We start from the raw sequence: 24,843 nt of genomic DNA, 5'->3' as shown, positions 1-24,843 counted from the left end.
ATAAGACAGTGGTAATGGCAGCAAATTGGGGAATCAGAAGAAGCTGAGAATTGAGAAAGAAGGGAAGATAGTAAAATAGGTTAATAGTTTCAAGTATCTGGGAGGGGTGGTTGAGGAGAAGGGAATTCTGAATGAAGAGGTCAATGCTGTCAGATGGCATAGAGTTTCAGGTGTAATGAATGATAGAAGAATGTCAAAGAACTTGAAAAGTAAAGTGTACAAGACAGTGGTGTGACCAGTATTACTGCATGGTACAAAAATCTGGGTAGTAAAGGCAAAGCAGATGAGGAAGGTACAGGTGATGGGAATGAAGTGCCTGAGAAGGGCAATAGGATGCTCACTGTCAGACCAATGAAGAAACGAGGACATCAGAGCAGAAGCCTAAGTAGCTCCTATTGCAGAAAAGATCAAACAGAACAGATTACAGTGATTTGGATACGTGCAGCAAACCAGAAGACAATCTGCTGAAGAAGATTTGGGACAGACATGAAGCAGATTAGAGGAAATGAGGACATCCAGCAAAGAGGTAGATGGACTGTGTGGCAGAAGATCTGGGACAGTCTGGCATGAGTGTCGAAGAAGGCAGGGGTTTGACATCGAAGCCAGAGAGATGGCGACAGTTAACATGATACCTCAATGCTATGTAGAAAATGGGAAAATGGGGCTGATGATGAAAGTAGCAGAAGGAATTGTGTGAGCTAAGCCAAGATGGCAATGGAGAAAGGACGGTTTGTCAATAAGGGTGACTGCAAGTAGAGAAATAGAAAATAAGCAAGAAATGGTAGGAACTTTCTGGAGAAAATTAGTAAAGAAAATGAGGTATTGGGAGCAAATAACCGAAGCAGGAAAGCTAAAAGAGTTGGATGAGGCCAAGCAGAATTTTTGACTTCAGAATAGAGGCTGCCTTCACTACCAGGTTCATAGGTTCATAGGTTCATACTAGGCTATCTGCCATAGGGCATTTATAAGCCTAGCCAGTATGTGTTTGGCTTTCGCCACCCATTTTAAATTTATTTTGCTATGCCCTTTTTCAAGGTTAGTATACTGTGCCTCTGTCTAACAGTGACACAGAAGTGATACCCGGGGTAAACCTATGATCTCCCATCCACTCATCAAGATTCCTCTTGAAGAGAGTCAATGAGGGACTCTGCCTAACCTGGACTGGGATTTTATTCCAGAGTGAAGGGAGCCTCTGGGTTATGAATCTGTCCCTCCAGCATGTCCTATTTATTTCAGTGCTGAGGTTCAAGTCTCTTGAGCGCGTAGCTCGATGGGATTTGGATTTTCTGAGGTGCAGCATGTCCATTAATTCCGGGTTGGACATGGCTTTATATGTCAGGCACAGATCGCCTCTGAGCAGGTGGTATGCCACTGAGTAGAGCTGGAGTTTCTTTAACCGGGCAGCATATGGCATCTGTTTGGGCCCTTTGATCCTCTTGGTGAGGTACTTTTGGGGTCTTTCCAGTTGCTGCACGTGTCTGGTAAGGTACATCCCAAAAGGGGCATTGTACTCAATTATGGGCCTGATGAGGGATGAGTAAAGAGGCACGATGACCTCCCCTGATCTAGATGTGAATCTCTTCATGATTAGGTGGGCTATATAAAATGTTTTTCTAACCACTTTGGCCACGTGGTTGTCAAATGAGAGATTGCTATCAACTTGGGTCCCCAGGTCCCTAATTACTTCTTCTGTACTTAATGGATTACCACCTATGTGGTAATTTGTGGGCACTTTGTTTTTGCCAAAGGGGATGACTATACACTTTTTGGCATTTAGCCTGAGGCCATGGCTCTGGCACCAGTTGTCTGTTTCTATGAGGCCCTTTTGGAGGATGCTTGTCTTGGCTGGAGAGTCGATTATGGCACCCAGTTTGCAGTCATCTGCAAACTTGGTCAGCCACAGTCCTTCCGTGTTGGCCTGTACCTCCGAGAAATATATACCGAACAAGAGAGGTCCCAGGACTGAGCCTTGTGGGACACCACTTGTAACTGGTTTGGAGTCTGACATGGCTCCAGCAATTCTAACCATGTGGGTTCTGTCCTTGAGCCAGTTTGCAATCCATCTAGTGACATAGGAGTTTATATTTAAGCTGGTGAGCTTATCTATAATGCCCGAGTGGGGTATTGTATCGAAAGCTTTGCAGACCAAGCTAGTCAGGCTTATGGGGCGATAGTTTCCAGGATCCGTTGAGGCACCACCTTTATGGAGAGGGACCACTGTTGCTGTACACCACTCTTTGGGCACATATCCTGTAGTAAGGCTGAGATTGAACAGTAGTTTTATGTTTGGGTTTAGCTCTTCTTGGAGTTCATGTAGGACGCAGCCCGGGACACCGTCTGGTCCCACTGATGCTGTGTTTTTTGCTTTGGAGAGGGCGGCTCTTACATGAGCATCTGAGATGTCAGGGGGGCAGCACTCTGCTGGGATAGATATTTGCCCTTTTGTTGGGGAGGGGGGGGAGTTTGCGCTGAACCTGTCAGCTAGGATGTTGGCAATGTCTGTGGGTTCAGTGTATTTTTTGTCATTTTGGACTAATTTTGAGCATATCTGGGAATTACCTCCCAGGTTCCTAACATAACTAAAGAAAGCCTTGTGATTATCCTTAGTGTCCTGTGCAATTTTTCTCTCGAAGCTGGCCTTAGACAATTTTATGAGTGCCCGTAGTTTTTTGCTAATACTGATCAGTGATGCCTTCCCTTTTTGGGATTTTGCTCTATCGTTTAGTAGCTTCCTCCTTCTATTGTATAGTTTGTTTATGGCTGGGGTCCACCAGACAGGACGTCTGCCTTTGGAGCATTGGGTCTTGGTTTTATTTGGGATCGCATGATCCATGCATTCCTGAAGGTGGTCATAGAATGCATTTATAAAGGATTCTGCGGTCTGGGCCGTATTTTCCACAGGCCCGGGGGCTTTGAAGGATTCCACCTCAGTTTTGAGGAGTGTGAAATTTGCTTTAGAGAAGTTTTTCACTGTGGTTTTCTGGGCAGGGGGTGGGGTCGGGATGTGAATATCCAGTGAGATTAGTTTATGGTCTGATCTTACCAGTGAGGGATACACTTCTGGTCTGGAGCATAGAGTCCCCATGTTGGTGATGATCAGGTCCAGTATGTTTTCCCCTCTTGTGGGAGTGGTAACAAGTTGTTCCATAGCATTTGAGTTTATAAATTCTAGGAACCTTTGGGCTAGGGTGTTGGAGCTAGAGTAATGCTCCCAGTCTATGTTTGGGTAGTTGAAGTCGCCCGATATAATGGTGTTTGGAGAGACCTTCATATTTTCCAGTGTTCTCAGGAAGGCCGAGTGGGGTTCCTGGGTTTGGGAGGGTGGTCTGTAGCAGGCTATAAACTGGAAGGCAGTTTTACCCACTGTTAGTTGCACATGGATAGTCTCTGATGCTTCGTGCTTTGCCACCAACCTGGAGGTGTGGGTATCTTTGATAAATATCGATACTCCCCCTCCTTTTGTGGTTTGGTTCAAGTTTTGGGGCCGAAAAGTATGGTATGAGGTATAACCTGGTAGTGCTGGGGTGCTCTCAGGAGCCCTGAACCAGGTTTCTGTTACTGCACAGATATCGATGTTCTCCATGCTAAGGAGAGTTTCGAGTGCATGCATCTTGAGGTTTAGACTTCTGGCATTGAGTAGCATTACTCTTAGTTTTTTATCCCTTGTGATACCTATGGAGGTGGGTTTGTCTTTTGAGCCTTGCCTAAAAAAGGCACTATGGGGGTAGCAAGAGTTTTTGCCAATATCCGAAAGCCCAGGGGTGACAGGTGCAAGCCGTCCCTAGCGAAGCATCGTGGCTTGTCGAGCATATCATCCCAAGCTGACAGGGATTGGATCCCCTTTGAATGACACCAGTACTTAAGCCAATTGTTGAAATTGATCATCTTGTCTTCATATTGTGTCATCATTCTTGGTGAGGGTAAGATGCTACTCAAGGTCAGGGTCATACCGGCCTGGGCTACATGCTCAGAGAGCTCCTTTATGTCTCTTTTCATGTAGTCCAGGGAGGTACGTCTCAGGTCATTCACACGAGCATGGACAATGACTGAGTCATATTTGTACTTGCCTTGGAGTGACCTGAGTGCTTGTGTTATGTGGCAGATCCTAGCACCCGACAGGCTGCTCACCATGACCCTCTCCTTGTTCAGCCTGGTGAGCGGGACGTCAGTGTGCCTGACGATAGAGTCACCTATTACAAGTGTATCAGGTGTGTTGTTTAGTCTTAAGGGCTGTGACTGTTTGGCACACTGGCTTTGTGAGATATGTGTTGCATGTGTTTTGTTTTGGGGTAGCGGTTGCTTGGGTGTCTGCTTTGGAGGTCTCTGCTGCTTAGGCAGATCTTTATTTAGAGCCTCCGAGTATGTTTTTGTGTGATTATGTGTTTGGTTTGCCGTCATGGTAGGTCTATGTGAGACTGGAATTGTAGTGAGTGTGGTTTCCTTCTCCTCCTGACTGGTTATGCCAGTACTGAGTTGAGAGAGCTTAGCCTCCAGTTTGGCTATATGGTTGCATCTCTCACATGTGTTGGAATTTGTTGGGAGGAGGAGAGGGTTGTCTGTGTACATGAGGCAGTTGTAACATTGCCTCAAGATTCCCAGATTCACCAGCTGGACCGGAGAGAGGAGATTGACAACTGACCTTTGGACATGCTAGAATAATATTGGGAATTCCTTAATAATTGAAAACAAGGGCCAGTGGGGAGTGAGGGTGTAGTGCTTTTAATTTTTAGTGCTGACTTATATAATTGCTTTAGCAAGCAAGTGCCAGGTAACTTAAGTGCAATGTGTTACAGGTAACTTAAATGCAAAAACGACAAACAGTAATTTTCTTTCAAGTGAAACAAGGAAATAAGAAAAAAAACTGCAACCAAACGTCCACTGGAGACAAGTAAAGGAAACTCTGTTTTAATAATACAGTAAAGCACTTTTCGTCACTCCCAATCAGAGTAACATCTTCAGACTACTGACAATTAATTGATTAGAACCTTATATAATATATTCAATTAGCCAATTTGGCTTTTTAAAACAATCGACATTTAAAGCAGTATATACACTAGTGTTCTACACCTAAAAAGCCATACGAAGTATGGAATAAAAATGATAGAAAGGCACAAAAAGAACAGAAGAAACCCAGCTAAACCTTCATATGCATGAAATGTGTTATATTATATAGCACTAGTCTCTTATATTTTATTCTTCCTATTGTATTAATGTTTTAAAGAATATTATTTTATAAATTAAGTATTTCTTTGTGACCCTTTGCAGTGAACATTAGCAAAGGTTACATGCATATAACTATTAGCTATATATAATGATGTATCATAAAAAAATAATAAAAAAATAATAATAAAAAAATATATATAGAATCTTTCTACCAATGTTGTTGTTAAAATTCTATTGTATATAATTTCAACATATCACATTAATATTCAAAATTTAAAAGTCACAACTACATATAAATACACCATTGTATAATCATATATACATGTATATCCATATAGATATATATATATATATATATATATATATATATACACATATATATATACATATGTGCTACATATATCAAGTAATTTTTTAAAAATTGATATCCATGTCAATTTGCTATTTTATACTACAGGAGATGAAAAAGTATGAAAAAGTAATAGTGTATAGGATTGTAAATTAGTTAATGAACTAGATACTTCAGTTCACATTAATTTTATATATAAATTGTATATTATATATTATTACCTGTCTAAGCTTTTAAGTTTCAGGAGACAACTAATATTACAATGTTCATTTAGGCCTGGTTTTACAAATGCATTTGTTTTCCACTGCCATATCAATTCCCATTCTTCTAATAGTAAATTGTATGGACCTCCTCTGATGTCAGTGTAGACTTGATCAAATGCAGTAAATTTGAAATTATGGCCTGGATTAGTTGAAATATGTTTAAATAAAGCATTTTCTGTCTTACTATTGAGTATTGCGTATGCATGCTCGTACACCCTCTCTTTGAAACGCCGTTCAGTTTTTCCAATATAGAAAGCTGGACAGAGGGTGCACGTAGCAGCATATACTACTAATTTAGAATTACAATTCAACTTATTCTGAATTTTGTATTTTTTGTTATTGATATGAACATATTCGCCACAAGACATATGCTTACACATGTTGCAACTATTACAATTTGTCATGCCGTTTCTACTAGTAAATACTTTTTTAGTAGTATTTGATTCTAATATGTTTTTGATATTTTTACCTTTCCTATACACTACCTTGGGTTGCTCTGGAAGTTTAAAATTGATAGTTTTATCTTGTTGTATGAGCCCCCAGTTTTTATACAGTATCTTATTAATTATATTACTGTCAATATTATACGTTGTGACGTAACATGTCTGGAAGTTCCCAACTTCTTCTTTTGCTTCACTGTTAGGTAAGTTCACTTCTAACATAGAGTTTTCCAGATTGGATACAATTTCTGAATTGGAATATTTATTTTCTCCACTAGGGACTCTCTGATTTGTAAGATTGGAACTATGTTGCCATTTTCTCTTTTATATGTTACTTCATTTAAGACATCGTTAACTAGTTCATATGGGTAACCTCTTTCAATGAAAAAGGACTTTATTAGACAGCATTCTGATATAAAGTCATCAATTGAAGTTGTCATACAGGCTGCCCTAATAAATTGTCCCTTTACTATAGCTTTCTTTTGTGTAAAAGGGTGTAAACTAGTATAGTGAAGGTAAGAGTTGCAGAAGGTCTCGTTTCTGTGTATTTTGGCAAAATACTGCATATTCTCAGGATCTTTGTATAAATTAATGTCTAGGTAATTTATAGTCTTATCTTGAAAATCTAAAGTGAATTTGAAGAATTCAGTGGTATTATTTATGTAACATAGAAATTTATTGGCTGATTCATTCGGTCCTTGGAATAAAATAAAAATGTCATCAAGGAACCGAGTGTAGTATTTTATATACGGACTCCATTCAGTGTTTTGGAAAATATAATAATTTTCCCAATAAACCATGACCGTATTTGCTAGACTGGCACCGCATGGTGGACCCATGGCAACGCCGCATTTTTGTAAACTGTATTATTAAACATTATAATATACAAATCACTGAATTATCTAAAGAAGTCGCTGAATTAAATACTATTATTTTTAATCACACAGACTTCTTCAGATACAAGTTCGAATACGATAGAATTTTCAATTCTATTGACCAGCTCATGTTAAAACTCAAATTCAATAAAGTTAAAAAACTTAATAGGGACAAAGCAGCATATGGAAACGGTAAAGCATATCCAAACCCACCAGGGTCACAAACTGGACTTGCAACCATTCAAGTTAATGAGCCTACCTTTACTCTTCTCAACAAGACAATTTAGATTTTAGCCAAGAATTTGAAAACGATTACTCTAGCAGTAGAGACACTAATCCCAACAATAATAATAATACTTGGGCAGGGCGGCTCAGAAACGGAAAACAAAGGAGGTACAACGAAGAACAGTCAAACGGATACTTCTTGGATAGAACACAACATGAAGGCAACCACAACAATATTGACTTAGGTGCTAATCCCAAAAGACAGTTCAACAACAACCAGCACCTAGGAAATAATCATAACATTCAGAATCAAAAAAACAAATTTCGCCCTTACAACAACCCGAAGAGATAGAACACGACGGCACTGGGCCGGATATCAGTCATAATTTAGTGGGCGACTTCAATATTTATAATTTTTCATGTATTGAAATAAATCCTTTTTTGATTGAGTTGTTTGCTAAAGGACAAACATTTGTACCTAGCAAACATATGGACTTGGTTCAAACCATCAAGGACCTCAAATTATTTGTAAGAAAACTAAACCTGAATTTATTACTAGGAGACTCTACAGCTATTACTAATCCACTTAGAGTAGTTAGTGAATATAATCCAATTTTACATCCTACACTTCAAATGTTTGAACAACGTATGGAATTGGATTTAAGATGTTTAAACAATAGTCAAAAAAATGTCTTTCATAAAAACTTGTCATTTAATAACACCAGCTCTGAAGAACTAGAAGCTCTAACTACTTTCAAATCTTTAAACATCAGAACTATGAAACCAGATAAGGGTGGAGGGTTAGTCATATTTGATAACTGTGACTATATAAACAGGGTTGAGAAAATCTTAGAATGTGACACATATAGCGAGGTGTCTATACATGAGGTAAATACTGCATATATGAGGATCAAAGGGTATTACAGTGACTTATTTATGGATGGATACATCGACATAGACACATATCATTATATATCTATGAACTGGCCAAAAATACTGATTTTATTCGCTCCACCAAAAATTCATAAAAATATCATGAATCCACCACTTAGACCATTAATAGACAGACAAAATTCAATCACATATGCTGCGGCAAAACTTGTTGATAATATTTTGAAAAAATATCTCAAGACAGAACCTCAAGTCTGCAAAGACTCGTGGACCTTCTTAGAAAATTTAAATAAAATTGAATACAATAACCATAATAATTTTTTAACTATAGACGTGATAGACTTGTATACATCTATCCCCCATTTGTAAGCTATAAAATGGGTGAATTTATTTCTTATAAATAAAGGAGCACAACCTAATGAGATGTTTACAGTCACAACATTACTTGACATTATACTAACTAACAATTTTTTTACTTTCAACAACAAGTTATATTTACAAAAATGCGGCATTGCCATGGGTTCACCATGCGGTGCCAGTCTAGCAAATACGGTCATGGTTTATTTGGAAAATTATTATATTTTCCAAAACACTGAATGGAGTCCGTATATAAAATACTACACTCGGTTCCTTGATGACATTTTTATTTTATTCCAAGGACCGAATGAATCAGCCAATAAATTTCTATGTTACATAAATAATACCACTGAATTCTTCAAATTCACTTTAGATTTTCAAGATAAGACTAGAAATTACCTAGACATTAATTTATACAAAGATCCTGAGAATATGCAGTATTTTGCCAAAATACACAGAAACGAGACCTTCTGCAACTCTTACCTTCACTATACTAGTTTACACCCTTTTACACAAAAGAAAGCTATAGTAAAGGGACAATTTATTAGGGCAGCCCGTATGACAACTTCGATTGATGACTTTATATCAGAATGCTGTCTAATAAAGTCCTTTTTCATTGAAAGAGGTTACCCATATGAACTAGTTAACGATGTCTTAAATGAAGTAACATATAAAAGAGAAAATGGCAACATAGTTCCAATCTTACAAATCAGAGAGAGAGTCCCTAGTGGAGAAAATAAATATTCCAATTCAGAAATTGTATCCAATCTGGAAAACTCTATGTTAGAAGTAAACTTACTTAACAGTGAAGCAAAAAAAGAAGTTGGGAACTTCCAGACATGTTACGTCACAACGTATAATATTGACAGTAATATTATTAATAAGATACTGTATAAAAACTGGGGGCTCATACAACAAGATAAAACTATCAATTTTAAACTTCCAGAGCAACCCAAGGTAGTGTATAGGAAAGGTAAAAATATCAAAAACATATTAGAATCAAATACTACAAAAAAAAGTATTTACTAGTAGAAACGGCATGACGAATTGTAATAGTTGCAACATGTGTAAGCATATGTCTTGTGGCGAATATGTTCATATCAATAACAAAAAATACAAAATTCAGAATAAGTTGAATTGTAATTCTAAATTAGTAGTATATGCTGCTACGTGCACCCTCTGTCCAGCTTTCTATATTGGAAAAACTGAACGGCGTTTCAAAGAGAGGGTGTACGAGCATGCATACGCAATACTCAATAGTAAGACAGAAAATGCTTTATTTAAACATATTGCAACTAATCCAGGCCATAATTTCAAATTTACTGCATTTGATCAAGTCTACACTGACATCAGAGGAGGTCCATACAATTTACTATTAGAAGAACGGGAATTGATATGGCAGTGGAAAACAAATGCATTTGTAAAACCAGGCCTAAATGAACATTGTAATATTAGTTGTCTCCTGAAACTTAAAAGCTTAGACAGGTAATAATATATAATATACAATTTATATTTAAAATTAATGTGAACTGAAGTATCTAGTTCATTAACTAATTTACAATCCTATACACTATTACTTTTTCATACTTTTTCATCTCCTGTAGTATAAAATAGCAAATTGACATGGATATCAATTTTTAAAAATTTACTTGATATATGTAGCACATATGTATATATATGTATATATATATATATATATATATATATATATATATATATATATATATATGGATATACATGTATATATGATTATACAATGGTGTATTTATATATAGTTATGACTTTTAAATTTTGAATATTAATGTGATATGTTGAAATTATATATAATAGAATTTTAACAACAAGATTGGTAGAAAGATTCTATATATATTTTTTTATTATTATTTTTTTTATTATTTTTTTATGATACATCATTATATATAGCTAATAGTTATATGCATGTAACCTTTGCTAATGTTCACTGCAAAGGGTCACAAAGAAATACTTAATTTATAAAATAATATTCTTTAAAACATTAATACAATAGGAAGAATAAAATATAAGAGACTAGTGCTATATAATATAACACATTTCATGCATATGAAGGTTTGGCTGGGTTTCTTCTGTTCTTTTTGTGCCTTTCTATCATTTTTATTCCATACTTCGTATGGCTTTTTAGGTGTAGAACACTAGTGTATATACTGCTTTAAATGTCGATTGTTTTAAAAAGCCAAAATGGCTAATTGAATATATTATATAAGGTTCTAATCAATTAATTGTCAGTAGTCTGAAGAAGTTACTCTGATTGGGAGTGACGAAAAGCACTTTACTGTATTATTAAAACAGAGTTTCCTTTACTTGTCTCCAGTGGACGTTTGGTTGCAGTTTTTTTTGGATCATCAGTTTGTCTCTATACTACAGTTTGTTGAAACAAGGAAATAAGTACAGTAAGCAATGCAGATATCACTAGTGATCCACAGAAGCGCTGAGAAGCCGCGTATTAGGTGGAATTAGCGTTCCAGGGAAATAACATGCAAACAAACAACAAGCATATAAGCAAAGCTAGATTCAGCAGGCCTGGATCTAGTCTATGCTACAGCAAACAAGGTGTACCAATTTCAGTAAGATACAGTTTAAATATTCAGGTACTATAAACCTTTAACCAGAAATTCCCAGCTCAGAAGGGCAGAGTCCAGCCTCTTTTCCCACAAGAGTGCAGACCACAAACCTTCTTAATGTAAAATAACTGGCCTGAAGCCCAAGTGCTTAAATCAGAACTAATATACTTTAAGAATAACAGACACTGGGCTCTCAATCAGCAGTTCCCAACTTAGAAGGATGAAAGCTACCTGCCCTGCCACCACAGTGCATGCCACAAACCTTCCTAATGTAAAACAACTGGTCTGAAGCCCAAGTGCTTAATCCAAAAGACTTAGAATGATAGCTACACTTTAATCAAGTTACTACCAAGCAGTAATAAATACAATTGAATACTTTAGAGAATGCCTGGATTAGTGCTCAAGTTACACAAACAAAGCTAGATCCAGCAGGCCCGAATCCAGTCTATGCCACAGCAAACAAGGCGCACCAACTTTAGTAAGAAGCAGTTCAGATATGCATGCACTATAAGCCTTTAACCAGAAATTCCCAGCTCAGAAGGGCAGAGTCCAGCCTCTCCTCCCACAAGAGTGCAGACCACGAACCCTCTTAATGTAAAATAACTGGCCTGAAAGCCCAAGTGCTTAAACCAGAATTAATACACTTTTAGAATAACAGACCCTGAGCCCTCAATCAGCAGTTCCCAACCTAGAAGGATGTAAGCTACCTTTTCTGCCACTACAGTGCAGACCACAAACCCTCTCAGTGCAAAACAACTGGTCCGAAGCCCAAGTGTTTAAACCAAAAGGCTTAGAATGAGTTACACCAAGCAGTAATAAATACAATTGAGTACTTTTAAGATGATGCAAAAGTAAAATAAAGTAGGTAGAAACACAAGTACAGTAAAAGCAGATGAATTTTTTTTTCTGAACAAGTGCTGAGATCAAAGAAACAGATTTGTGCTGAAACTAGAAAACTGGCTAGTTATAAGAAAAAAAAAAACTAAGCTAGAAGGCTTCCCTCCAACACAGAAGGGCTTGGGGGCTCAGAAGCCTACAAATAGTCTATACCACTTAACAGGAAAGGCAGGAAACAAGCTTACATTTTTTTTCTGTTTCCCAGATGCTCTCTTTGTACACAGTAGGAGTGCCTGAAATCAGAATATGATCTCACTGCACTCAGTTGAGTGAGCAAATGAGATGGGCCCAGAAGGAGTATCCAAACACAAATTTACAAGAGGAGCGGGCAGTTTCAAGGCCACTAAGATTAACACCAAAACAAAAACAGGGAGGGTGGGTGGGACTAACTGAAGAGCAGAGTCAAAACTTCCAGTTGTATTTTTTTAAAAAAAAAAGTGCAGATAAAGGTACTTAAATTCTCTTATATGTCCAGTTGAATACAGCAAGTTCTTAGCCGGCCAAAGCTGAGGTTTTTAAGCAGAAAATATTTCACACTGTACCACTTAAATAGGCAAGGACAGGAAATCAAAGAATGTGGCTACCCCACACCTGTAATTACTAGCAAATAACAAAATTCAGCAAACACTGACTAACTTCCAGTTCAGTTAATATTCCTGCAACACAGTTAAAATCAATTTAAATACTGTATTTTTGGAAAAAAAGTGCAGATAAAGGTACTTAAATTCTCTTATACATCCAGTTGAATACAGCAAGTTCTTAGCTGGCCAAAGCTGAGGTTTTTAAGCAGAAAATATTTCACACTGTACCACTTAAATAGGCAAGGACAGGAAATCAAAGAATGAGACTACCCCCACACCTGTAATTACTAGCAAATAACAAAATTCAGCAAACACTGACTAACTTCCAGTTCAGTTAATATTCCTGCAACACAGTTAAAATCAATTTAAATACTGTATTTTTTGAAAAAAAGTGCAGATAAAGGTACTTAAATTCTTTTATACATCCAGTTGAATACAGCAAGTTCTTAGCTGGCCAAAGCTGAGGTTTTGATATTGATATCAGATACGGGAAAGTAGAAATGGATGGTGGAATGCTACATGAAAGATCAGGTCTGGTAGAGTTGTGAATTAAGAGTTGAACAGAAGTTTCTGTTAAAAAGAATAATTAGTAGGGCACGTAAAATTTTGCATGGTAACTATAAGAATGAACCAGAGGAGATTAGAAAAGATTGTGAAGAGAGAATGGAAAGGCACTTTACAATGGAACAATGACAAGGCATTTGTGTGGCTCCTAAGAATGCAAAAAAGTCCAGAAGGTTAACAATTTTTGCTTGGAGGAATTTGCATAGGTATTTTTATACCCTAAAGAGATTTCTAATAAGTTTGCAAATATAGCAGAGAAAAAGAGGGCTGACTATGGACATGTTTTTAAAAGTGTAATGAGCTAAGTGTTTAAAAATCCCGTACCTCACTATGTTTAATGCTACTGGCTGCTAAAATGCAATTACTAGAAAATAGAAATAAAAATCTAAACCAAATGTAATTGAAGGACTGAATATCATAAAGAAGATAAAGAACTAGGGTGGGATCTTTGTAAAAGGGAAGAAGTAAATTATGTAGAAATACAACAAATTTGTTGGAGCAATACATGCAGAATAATGTTCAGCAGGAGAAGTGAGGTTTAAGTAAGGGCTGGAACTGAACAATATATGTAATTTTAGAGTGAATGATGCAGTAAAAATGTGTATATTACATGAAAAGAATGAATAATCTTTTATACTAATGTGCAAGTACCTATGTCATTGTTTGAACTATTATTTATTAAACATATTTAAGAAAAGAGTTGCTGTTATGCCAAGTGTGGACAGTCATAGTCTAGTAACAAATATTAAACCAAGCAGAAACTTTGCAGTGTGGAGGGTGTGAAGTTCACTCCTTGAAATATGTTATGCACGTAATTCACTAATAACATTCAAACTTTCATCTCTTTCAAACCTCCCTTCAATCTCATCGACTATCACATCTAATCACTAACATTATTGTTAGAATAAACACTAAACTTGAATAAACACTTTATGACTTGTACTTTTAATTATATTCTCTGTATTACTTTTGACTTTATCTATATTTTAACATTTGTGTTTTTTAAACGTGAACTCCCTGATTTTGTATTTGTATTTTAAATTGTATATTTATGCTCTTGTATATTCCATACTGTACTTATGTTATATTCTGTTAACTGCACTTTTCTCCTTGGGCCTTCGCTGAAAATGGGCTCTGCTTGGCCCAGTGAACTTCCCCGGTCATCAAACTGGAAATAAATAAATAAATAAAAATAAATAAATAAATAAAATACATACTACAAAATAATAAAGTAATAGGTAGTCCACAGTTGAGTTAAAATGGAATATCCTTTATTGAAAAACATAAACAAGTGATCCTAGTTGAGTATAATGAAAAGAATTAAGGACATTCATTAATTTATATATAATCAAGTTATTTGGAGCAAGGACATGGTTTCACAGGATGGTTCTGTTAAGAGCAATAAATGCATTAAACTCATTCCTTTAACCAAGTCCCATTTCCCCCTTAGCACCATAGTATAAACTGAGACTCTGCTATTAGAACTGAAACTTAAAAGCTAGAGACAAATTAAAATACAGCTTATTAAAGTTAACCTACTAATCCAAAATTTATTAATTAAGAAACCAACTCACTAAAAAATAACTAACTAATTAAGTAATAAAAAGATCTACCACCAAATATCTAGTGGAATAAATATTAGTAACTTATAAACTTCAAATTATCCTGAGTTCACTTTTTGGTCTGAAAAATTATCCTTCCTATCAGTAACCTTTTTAATCTTAAGAATTGTCCTAATGATACCGACAGAGAGTTAATTTATACCGATACTCCAAAACTTTCATCAATGCCACTACTTCCTCCCCCCTAATAGTCATGCAATAGAATATTAAACTTGATACATTGGTGGCTTTCAGTCCTGCTAATGACTTCTTTCTCAGTTCTTTAATGAATGCAAAACAAATTATCAGGGGTGGGTTAAACAAAATAGTTAAGGTCTTTGCCTCATAGACACAAGACACAAAACTTGATTCTGACCTTGGGATATTGGTTATGCTTAAAAGGGCCTTTCAGGGCAGTTGGCCTAGTATTAATGTATTAACCTATAAATCTGTGAGACAGCTTACATTGATTATTATTACAATATGAACATATAATTTTAAGCACTTTACAATCGTTAATTTTAGGAGTGATAGGGGGGGTAGTCAACCACAGGTCACATCACAGTTGCAGCAGATCTCAAAACTGTATAAACTTTAATGCACTAATGTTACAGTGTGGTGACCTTTAGATGCCTTATTTACAATGTTTAATATAGTGACTAAAGACAAGCTAATATTTCTTTATATAAAAAGAGTAGCTTGAAAACACCATATCAGTCCAATGTACAGTGAAGAATTAATGACTATACATTTAATATGCTTCTTCTTCTGGCTTTTCCCAGTTACGATCACCACAGCAGATCACCTGTCTGCTTATAATTGGCGGTGGAGTTTTACGGTGTCGACTTGTCAGCCCAGCGCCCAACCTTCCATGGAAGGCACACACATGCACACACTCAAATCTAGGGCCAATTTAGAGTATCCAATCCACCTACAGCATGTCTTTGGGATGTGGGAGGAAACCGGAGCACCCGGAGAAAACCCACGCGACCACAGGGAGGACATGCAGACTCCACACAGAAGGCACCCCAGCCGAGGATTGAACTGGAGAACCTCTTGCTGTGAAGTGGCAAGGCTAACTGCTGCACCACTGTGGCTGCCCATACATTTAATATACTGACTGTCTTCATTTACAAAAAAAGAGGGAATGGATGGCTCAATAAAAATACAATGTTTTATAACTTTAATATAGAGTCTCTATTTAGAATCCTTGAATGAGATAAAAAGAGTCCAGAAGATCTTCACAGACAGGATCATATGTTTGGAAGGATAGCATTATTAAAAATGGATTAAGATATTGGTCACATACATATTTTTAATAAAGAGAGTTGAGATGTGACCTAATACTAATGTATAAGGCTATGAAAGACAGGTGCTTGTGCAACAGCTTAAATATGAAACTATACTTAGGTGAAAAACAGTTTAAGATGGAAAACAACAAGCCTACAGGATGCTAGAACTGTGACAATCAGCAAACATTGCTTGATGGAAAGGTTGGTAAGACATAGCATTTTCTTAAAGTAGATATAAACTGGCTGGTCTTTTGGGACATTTTTGAAAGACAATTTCATATAGAAAGAAATATGAAGCTGAACCAAGTTTGGACATAAGATACATAAAAAGTTGGTGGTGGAATGCAGAAGTTTAGGAAGTCATCAAAAGAAAGAAGAAGTGCAGGAAAAAGTGGAACAAAGAGCAGACAAACCAGGCTAAGAAGGAAGAAGTTGGGTAGCAAGGAGGCTAACAGAAGTGTTTCTGTAGCAAAGAATGAGACATTGAGACATCAGAGGCACACTATCAGGCTCTGGAAAGTGACAGATTAAATGGCATAAAGCCACACTATAAGGTTGCAAGGTAAAGGCAGGCAGATAAAGAAGATAGTTATAACACCCTTCATGTGAGATTCCACAAACAACCTGCTTTCCAAGCCATTGGCATCAAATACAGATAGGAGTACTGCCATCAGCTTCTGAATGAAGACAACCCTACAGAAGTTGTACTGCTCCAAACACAGACTACAATGAAATAGGAAGAAGAGCCCACTATAGAGGAAGTAATAACAGGGGTCTATGTCAGCTGACAGACTTTTCAGGAACTAAAAAAAAAATATTGAGGAGTCTGTGAGACAGAGTTTCTGAAAACTTGAACGTCAAAAAAAAAAAATTGTGTCTATATTACATGATCGAACTTTTAAAAGTTCAAACATTATATGGTTGACACCATATGATCGAACTTTTAAAAGTTCAAAAAAGTAAAAAAAAAAATAAACCAAAGAAAAATCCTACCTAAACTGTTTAACCCCCCCACACCCAACTTTTTAAATATACCAACTCCGAAATCGCACTACAGTGCAGAAAAGGGAAATCATCCCATTCCACACTGTATGGAGATCTCTGTTGAAACATTCAAACTTTTAAATGTTCGATCATATGGTGTCGACCATATGACATTCGAACATTTAAATGTTTGACAATGTGATATAGATGTGAAAAGCCTACCTTTTTTACGCCAAGATCACACTACAGTGAGGAAAAGGGGTACATTTCCCAATCTTTGCTGTATCATGATTTCCATTCAAAAGTTTTGAGTTTTCAAAAACTCAATCATATGGTCTAAGCCATATGGAGTTCAAGTTTCTGAAAACTTGATCAACTGACCAGGACCCAATAACTGCATTTAGAAAAATGAAGTCAGGAAAGTAGCAGACACAGATGAAGTCATGGTAGATATGATCAAGATTTTGGGTATCTTAGGGGAAAATGGCTGCCGAGGGTACTGAGAGCAGTATGGATGCAAAGGTAAATCCTAGATGACTGAAGAATATATACTCTAGTGCCAGTGTTCAAAACCAAAGGGAACATTAACAACTATGGGAAGTATAGGGGTATTAAATTTCTTTCACACTGCATAGAAGTGCTGGAGTGGGTGACTGATACAAAAAATATGCATAGTAGTAGAAAGTAAGATGAAAGATGAGCAGTTCAGATTCAGATCAGGATGCAACACCATTGGCCTGATATTTGCAGTGGAGCAGATAGCTGAGAAGAAACAAGAGATAAAGAAAGAGTCCAACTGGACATTCCCACAGTTGAAGAAGACATATAACAAGGTTTCAAAAAAGCTGATATGGGTAGACATGCATATTTTAAAATCCTGGAAACATTGGTAGAATTAGTGCAGGCTATGTAAAATGACTCACTTACACCAGTCTGAACAGTGTTTGGGCTGACAGAGGGGTGCCCAGTGGGAGTGATTGTGTACCACCGTTCATCTCTAAACCCAGTGCTGTTTAGACTGGTGGTGGACTGCATTAGCAGTTTGGAGGGGACAGATCAGTAAAGCTGTTGTATGCAGATGATGTGGCATTACAAGCAGATTCTGAACAAGAAGTTCAGCAAACGATAGGGGAAGAGAATGCAAAACCAAAGTCACAGTGGATAAAACTGAGTACAAATGAGGCTGTTGTCATGGTAATAGGTGAAATCAGAAGAAGCTAAAATTTCAGATAACATGGAAAATAGTGGAACATGTTAACAGCTTCAAGTACTTGGGAGGAGTGGCTGAGGAAAAGGAATGATAAGGTCAAAGCAAGGATCAGAAGGGCTATATCCAATTGGCACATATATGGATAGTGTCTGACAGAAGAATGCCAAAGAAACTGAAAAGTAAGGTGTAAAACCAGTGGAGCAACCAGTACTACTGTATGGTACAGAAACCTGGGCTGACTGAATGCACAGCAGTTGAGGAAGCTAGAGGTGATGGAGGTAAAGTGTCTGAGATGGATGATAGGATGTACACTGTGGACAGATGAAGGATGAATGAGGTGATCAGATCAGAAGCCAATGTAGGTCCATTTGCAAAGAAGGTTAATGAGAAGAGATTCTGACAGTTCAGACTTATGTGCAAGAAAGTAGAAGGCAATTTGGGGAAAACAGTTTGGGACAGACAAGAACAAGGCAAGAGGAAGTAAGAGCATCCAGGAATGAGATGGATGGGTTGTGTGAGAGAAGACCAGTCACAGTCAGGCATGACCACTGAAAAAAGTATAAGAGTGTTGAATCAAGAAGGATGGCAACTGTTGATGCAACACCCTGACCCCAGGTAGAAAGTGGGGAAAAGGGTACTGAAAATGATGTTTAATTCATAAGGAAATGAAAGAGAAAAATATCCGAAATTGTAGTGAGAGGTGGGTATTAGGGTTTGTTTATAGTACAATCTATACTTATGCGGCATAAGCACAATTTGCCATCATATAATAACTAATCAAACCATCTTGTTTGCCCCTTCCCTGACCTAATAGACAAACAGTAAAACATATTTAACAAATGACTTTCTGATGTCCTTCATAATAAATACTTTCTATCCGTTACTGAACTCCTTTACTGTTTGTGACTTCACTACATTTTCAGGTAGGCTGTTCCAATCCCTCTTGTCCTTTTTTTGTGAAAAATTACTTTCTTCTATCCCTGTGAGCGATTCATCTTGTATCTTGAAATTATGCTTTCGTGTTCTTATGCATTTCTTTGCTTGAAAGATGATGGCTGTTTTAAAATTTTCTTAAGGTCCTCTTTTTTTTGTATGTTTCTTTTATTGATTAATGTTTCACGTCTGCTTCGCTACTGTATAGTTTAACCTGATATTAGTATTTTTGTCAGATGTTTAAGTGCTCCAGCATTGCCATCTATTTGTCTTTCGAAACTGCAAAAAAAATAAATAAATAAAAATAAATAAATAAAATCAGCTGAACAGAGGACACAGTACTGGGTTCCCTTTCACTCAAATTTCCAATGATGTGGGGGGTTGCTTTTTATCTAAAAGTCTGTGTAGTGTTGTTGTTGTGCCAGTGTCAAAGCAAACATTTGAAGCACTTCCATGCACTTTATGTGTATTTTTACTAGGTTCCTATTAGATGACCGAAAATGCATTCTAACGAATCTTGGTCGAACTTAAAACAATGAAAAGGCAAAATAGCAAAGCGACGTTTAAGCAAATTCTTTCCCAGGGAAAGAATTCACTTGGCCACTTCCGTTACTTTTCTGTTTTCGGCACTGTAGTGCGAACCTAGAGTTGGTATATTTAAGTAAGGGGGTGGGGAGCAAAGCCCCCACTTTATGTATTCTTTCAATTTTTTTTTTTTGGAACAGTGATTTTTTATTTCTTTTGGGGGAAAAAAATCACTGTTCTGAGCTTTTGAGATTGCAAACTTTCACTTACATGGGGTAGATTATTCATAGTTCACTTTTTTAAGCATTCAGTGATATAATATAGACCCTTTTTACTATATTGTTTCTTCCTTCCAAATAAGGCTGTTGTCCTCACTCATATCTTTGTTTTCTTCCTGTAGAAACATTTTGAGTACCAACTTTTTTTCCCCACATACGTTACTACTCTTTTCATTATGCCATCATGAAATATTACTGTGGCTTGGTATCTCACATTTGCATTTGTTCAGACTATTGATTGTGGGAAATGAGGTGGAAGTAACCTCTAGGGAACCACTGAATTGCTGTGATTCATTAGCATCAGCCCCCAGGGAAACAGCAGTCCCTGCAACTTTCTGGATTATGAGTATAACTTTACTTACAGGCAAGTATACACTGAATAACTGTCACAAAGTGCAAAATCCCAACAAATTACAACATTGCAGTGATTTTAACAGTTCACTTAATGCAGCCACAAATTATGTCAATGACATCCATTCCTCCTGACTATACTTGTGAAAATGAAACCTTTTTGCTATTGTTAGTAGTTTAGGAGAAGAGTATTGTAACAAAACAGTTTTGTTACCTGATTTTCCAGGTGCAGTCATGCGTTTTAGCAAGGTATGTGTTTTACATGCTATCTCACTCAACAATACAAACATACTTTTTTATTTTCAGCTATATCATTTGGTATTACAAATTGCTGAAACTTTTAAATGTAGGTTATACATTGTTCCTCTGCCTGAAGAAAACCATTGATATGTCCAGTGGTAGCAGCTATGTTAAAAGTTTGAAAGAGCAGACAATAACAAAATTCTCCAGATGGGGAAAATAATTTAATGTCCATGTGCTTGCTCTTGTAGGTCAAAAATGAATAAAGATATAACTTACTGCCATTTTGTGTTGTATTTGTGTACAATTTACAAAGGATAATGATAAACGGCGGTGATTTGTACACACGTGGAATAATACATGCAGAAAAAAAAGAAGAAATATATACATTTTGGAGAAGTATCTATAAAGATCCTATGGAACATAACAAAGTTGCTAATTGGATAGAAGAAATAAAAGAAAGAATAAGAAGTTTAAAGGTACAGGATATGAAATGGGACGAAGTAACAACCAGAGACATTGAAACAAAGTTAAGAAAAGCCTCTAATTGGAAAACCCCAGCCCCAGATGCACTACCTAACTTCTGGTTAAAAGTATTAACATTTTTGCATGAAGATTTAGCCATGAGTAAGAATTATTTATATGGGCAACCTGAACAGATACCAACCTGGCTAACAACAGGAAAAACAATGCTCCTGCTTAAGAGTGAACCTACAAGCAACCTTAAAAATTATAGACCAATAACTTGCCTTCTGACGACATATAAACTTTACATTGAAATTGATGCTGACCGAGTTTATAGTCATTTAGAAGTAAACTCAATTATGGCAATAGAACAAAATAGCAGTAAATGAAAAAGTCATACAGAACAAAGGACCATTTGTTGTTAGTCTTAGTGGAAAACTGTAAAAAGGAGAAGAACTTAAGTATGGCCTGGATTGACTACAAAAAAGCATTTGATAGTAATCCACATTCATGGATAAAAGAGTGCTTAATTATGTATAAGATATAACCTACACTGATTGATTACATTACAGTGACCATGAAACAGTGGCAGACCACTTTTAAGCCATAATAAAGGACAACTTATTATTCCATGGATAAAAATCCAAGGGGAGATATTCCAGGGTGACTCTCTGTCACCACTACTATTCTGCCTTGCCCTTAACCCATTTAGCTGTCTGCTTAATACTTTAGGCCATGGCTATAATTTGGCTTCTACAAAACAACAAAGTGTAAAGACTTATCATTTTCTCTTTCTCAATGGTTTAAAACTGTATAGCTCATCAGATGAGGAACTGAAAGCACAACTACAACACGTTTTTCAGATGATATACGAATACCATTTGGTCTTGATAAATGTGAAAAGGCAACCTTTAAAGCAGGAAAACTGCAGCACCAAGAAAACATCAGTTTGGGACAAGAATGTGATATAAAAGAACTTGAGCAAGAGGGAGTGTATAAATATATGGGAATTGATGAAGGATCAACAATAAAACATGAACAAATTATGAATAAAACTTAGTAAGGAGTATTCAGAAGACTTAAATTAATCCTGAAAACAGTGTTGACATCTAGAAACAAAATCCAAGCTATAAACCATTTTGCTCTTCCTGTCCTAACTTACAGTTTTGGAGTGATTTACTGACCCCAGAATGTGTTGGATAGATTAGATAGGAAAACAAGAAGGATGCTTCATACTCACCAAATGATTTATAAAAATCAGTGCATACCAAGATTATATATTCCCAATACTGAAGGAGGTATGGGCCTCCTTGAAATTGATTACATGTATAGATCTGCAATTGTGGGACTGCACACATATCTGCTGACCTCATAAGACCCAAATGTAGTGAAAGGTTTGAAACATGAGGAGAATAAATCTAAGATGACTTCCCTGCTTAGGCTAGAAGAAGCATATTGGCATCAAGCAGGAATGGAAATCAAACCAGAAGTAGATAAAAATCAGGCAGCAACCGAATGTGCCAAAAAGCAAAAGAAAGAATATAAGGTGAAGGACCAGATGATAAGGCAAGAAATGTTGAAAAATCAAATATATAGTTGCAAGTATAGAAAACTTCTGAAAGACCCTTATGTTGATCAGGAACGAATGCAGGATTGGTTAAAGTAAGGTGAATTTAAACCAAGAGATGAAAGGTTAATATTGGTAGCCCAAGATAGTGGGCTACGTACCCATTGGTTTACAAAATCTATTGAGCATGTGGGAGAAACAGACAAATGTAGGTTTTGTAAAACAGAATTGGAAACATTTGCACACCTCGTTGCTGGTTGCAACATAATAATTGCAGAAAGACTGTATAGTGAAAGACATAATAATGTGGCGAGACTGTTGCAATGGGATTGTGCAAATACTATGGTATTGAAGTGGCTGAAAAACACTGGAAATATGAGCCGCAAATCATCATAGAAAATGATGAAGTCTACATCACGTGGGATCACCCATTACCAACAGTTCAAAAGATAGATGCCAGAAAACCAGATATAGTGGTCCAGGAAAAGAAGACAAAAGTAGCATTGATCATTGAAATCATCACACTCAGTGACTACAGTGCCCTGCATACAGAGAGACACAAAGTCATAAAATATCAGGATTTGCAAGCAGAAACAAGACCAATTTGGAAGAAAGATACCTAGATAGTTCCAATAGAAGTAGGAGCAATGGGTCTTATAGAAAAGAGTCTACAATCCTATTTAAATATGCTGCCAATACATGTAACTCCATACAAATTGCAGAAGGAGTCATTTCTGGACACATTGCGGTGCTGTGAAGAGCACTCTTGACTGACATCAAAGAGTGAAACTATACTAATTTCATGAACTTTAATCATACTTTGACTTATGAATGGGGTCCATTCCCATCATGGTATTAAAAACCTAAAAGATTTGGAGAAATTAAAAAAAAGAGAGACACACATAGGCACACACACACACACACACACACACACACACACACACACACACACACACACACACACACACACGTGTGTCATGCCACTGATCCAGTGAAAATATTAATTTCTTCTTTAAAGTTATGAATTTTACACAAGTAGATCACAATCACTTTCAGTTTCATGATTGTGTGTTAGTACAGTACAAAGTTCCTACTGTATTCTAGAAGGAGCAAAACTATAATGTGGCATGGTTTACATTTAGGAAGTGAAATTGTACACATTAAAATTAAGCTGATAAAAAAGTGTGTCAAATATTTTAGAAATAATTATCAGAAATAATGTTATGTGTTTCTTTCACTACTCCCATATATATTATAGACAAATATGCATGTAGCACAAACAACACACATGTATATTTAAAGATGCGCAGAGAGATGTGCACTTACACATATGCACACAGTGATGTACCCCAGGTATGTATCTCAGAGACCACTCCATCTATGGAACAGGCTCCCCATCCATGTAAAGCAGAGTTCCTCCCTAACCCAGTTCAAGTGCACCTTGGACAGCTGGATGGGGAACAGAAAATTCATCATTCATTTGGCATCTAATGGACACAGTCAGCCTGTAAATGTTTCATCTCCCAGGCCCCTGCTTGTAAATGTTTCATCTCCCAACCCCCTAATTTGCTATAATGCTACATTGTAGGCATGACCTATACTGACTAAACAGTAAGTATTCTAGAGTCTGACCAGTTTGTACATGCACACACACACACACACACATACACACACACACACACACACACACACACACACACACACACACACACACACACACACACACACACACACACACACACACACACACAAACACACACACACACACACACTCACACACACTCACACACACTCACACACACTCACACACGCATACACACACGCACATGCATACACACGCACACTCACATGCACACACACACTCACACACACACATACATGCACACAGCATCATGAGGATATTCCTCCCCAAAATATAGACAGGATTCACATTTTTTTGCATTTTTCAAGTGGCTATAACATTACTTACAACACCTGATAAGTAAATAGTTCAGTGTTACTTAAGAATCATTTTGTCTTCCTTAATAAATAATGCTCTGTTTTGCACTGGTTTGCTGTTTGTACATATAGTATTTATAAGAACAACATGACAGTGTTAACCACTGTTTCAGCATTGTGATATTAGGTGTTATTTTTTGGGACTGAAGAGCTTTTGGTGTGAAGAGAAAACACCTCTATAGTCTAGTAGAGACAAA

Source organism: Protopterus annectens, chromosome 6.part0 (assembly GCF_019279795.1).
Source record: "Protopterus annectens isolate FY-2018-M chromosome 6.part0, PAN1.0, whole genome shotgun sequence".
Classification (NCBI taxonomy): domain Eukaryota; kingdom Metazoa; phylum Chordata; order Ceratodontiformes; family Protopteridae; genus Protopterus; species Protopterus annectens.
The sequence above is the reverse complement of the archived record's forward strand: the minus strand, read 5'-3'. Positions refer to the sequence as shown.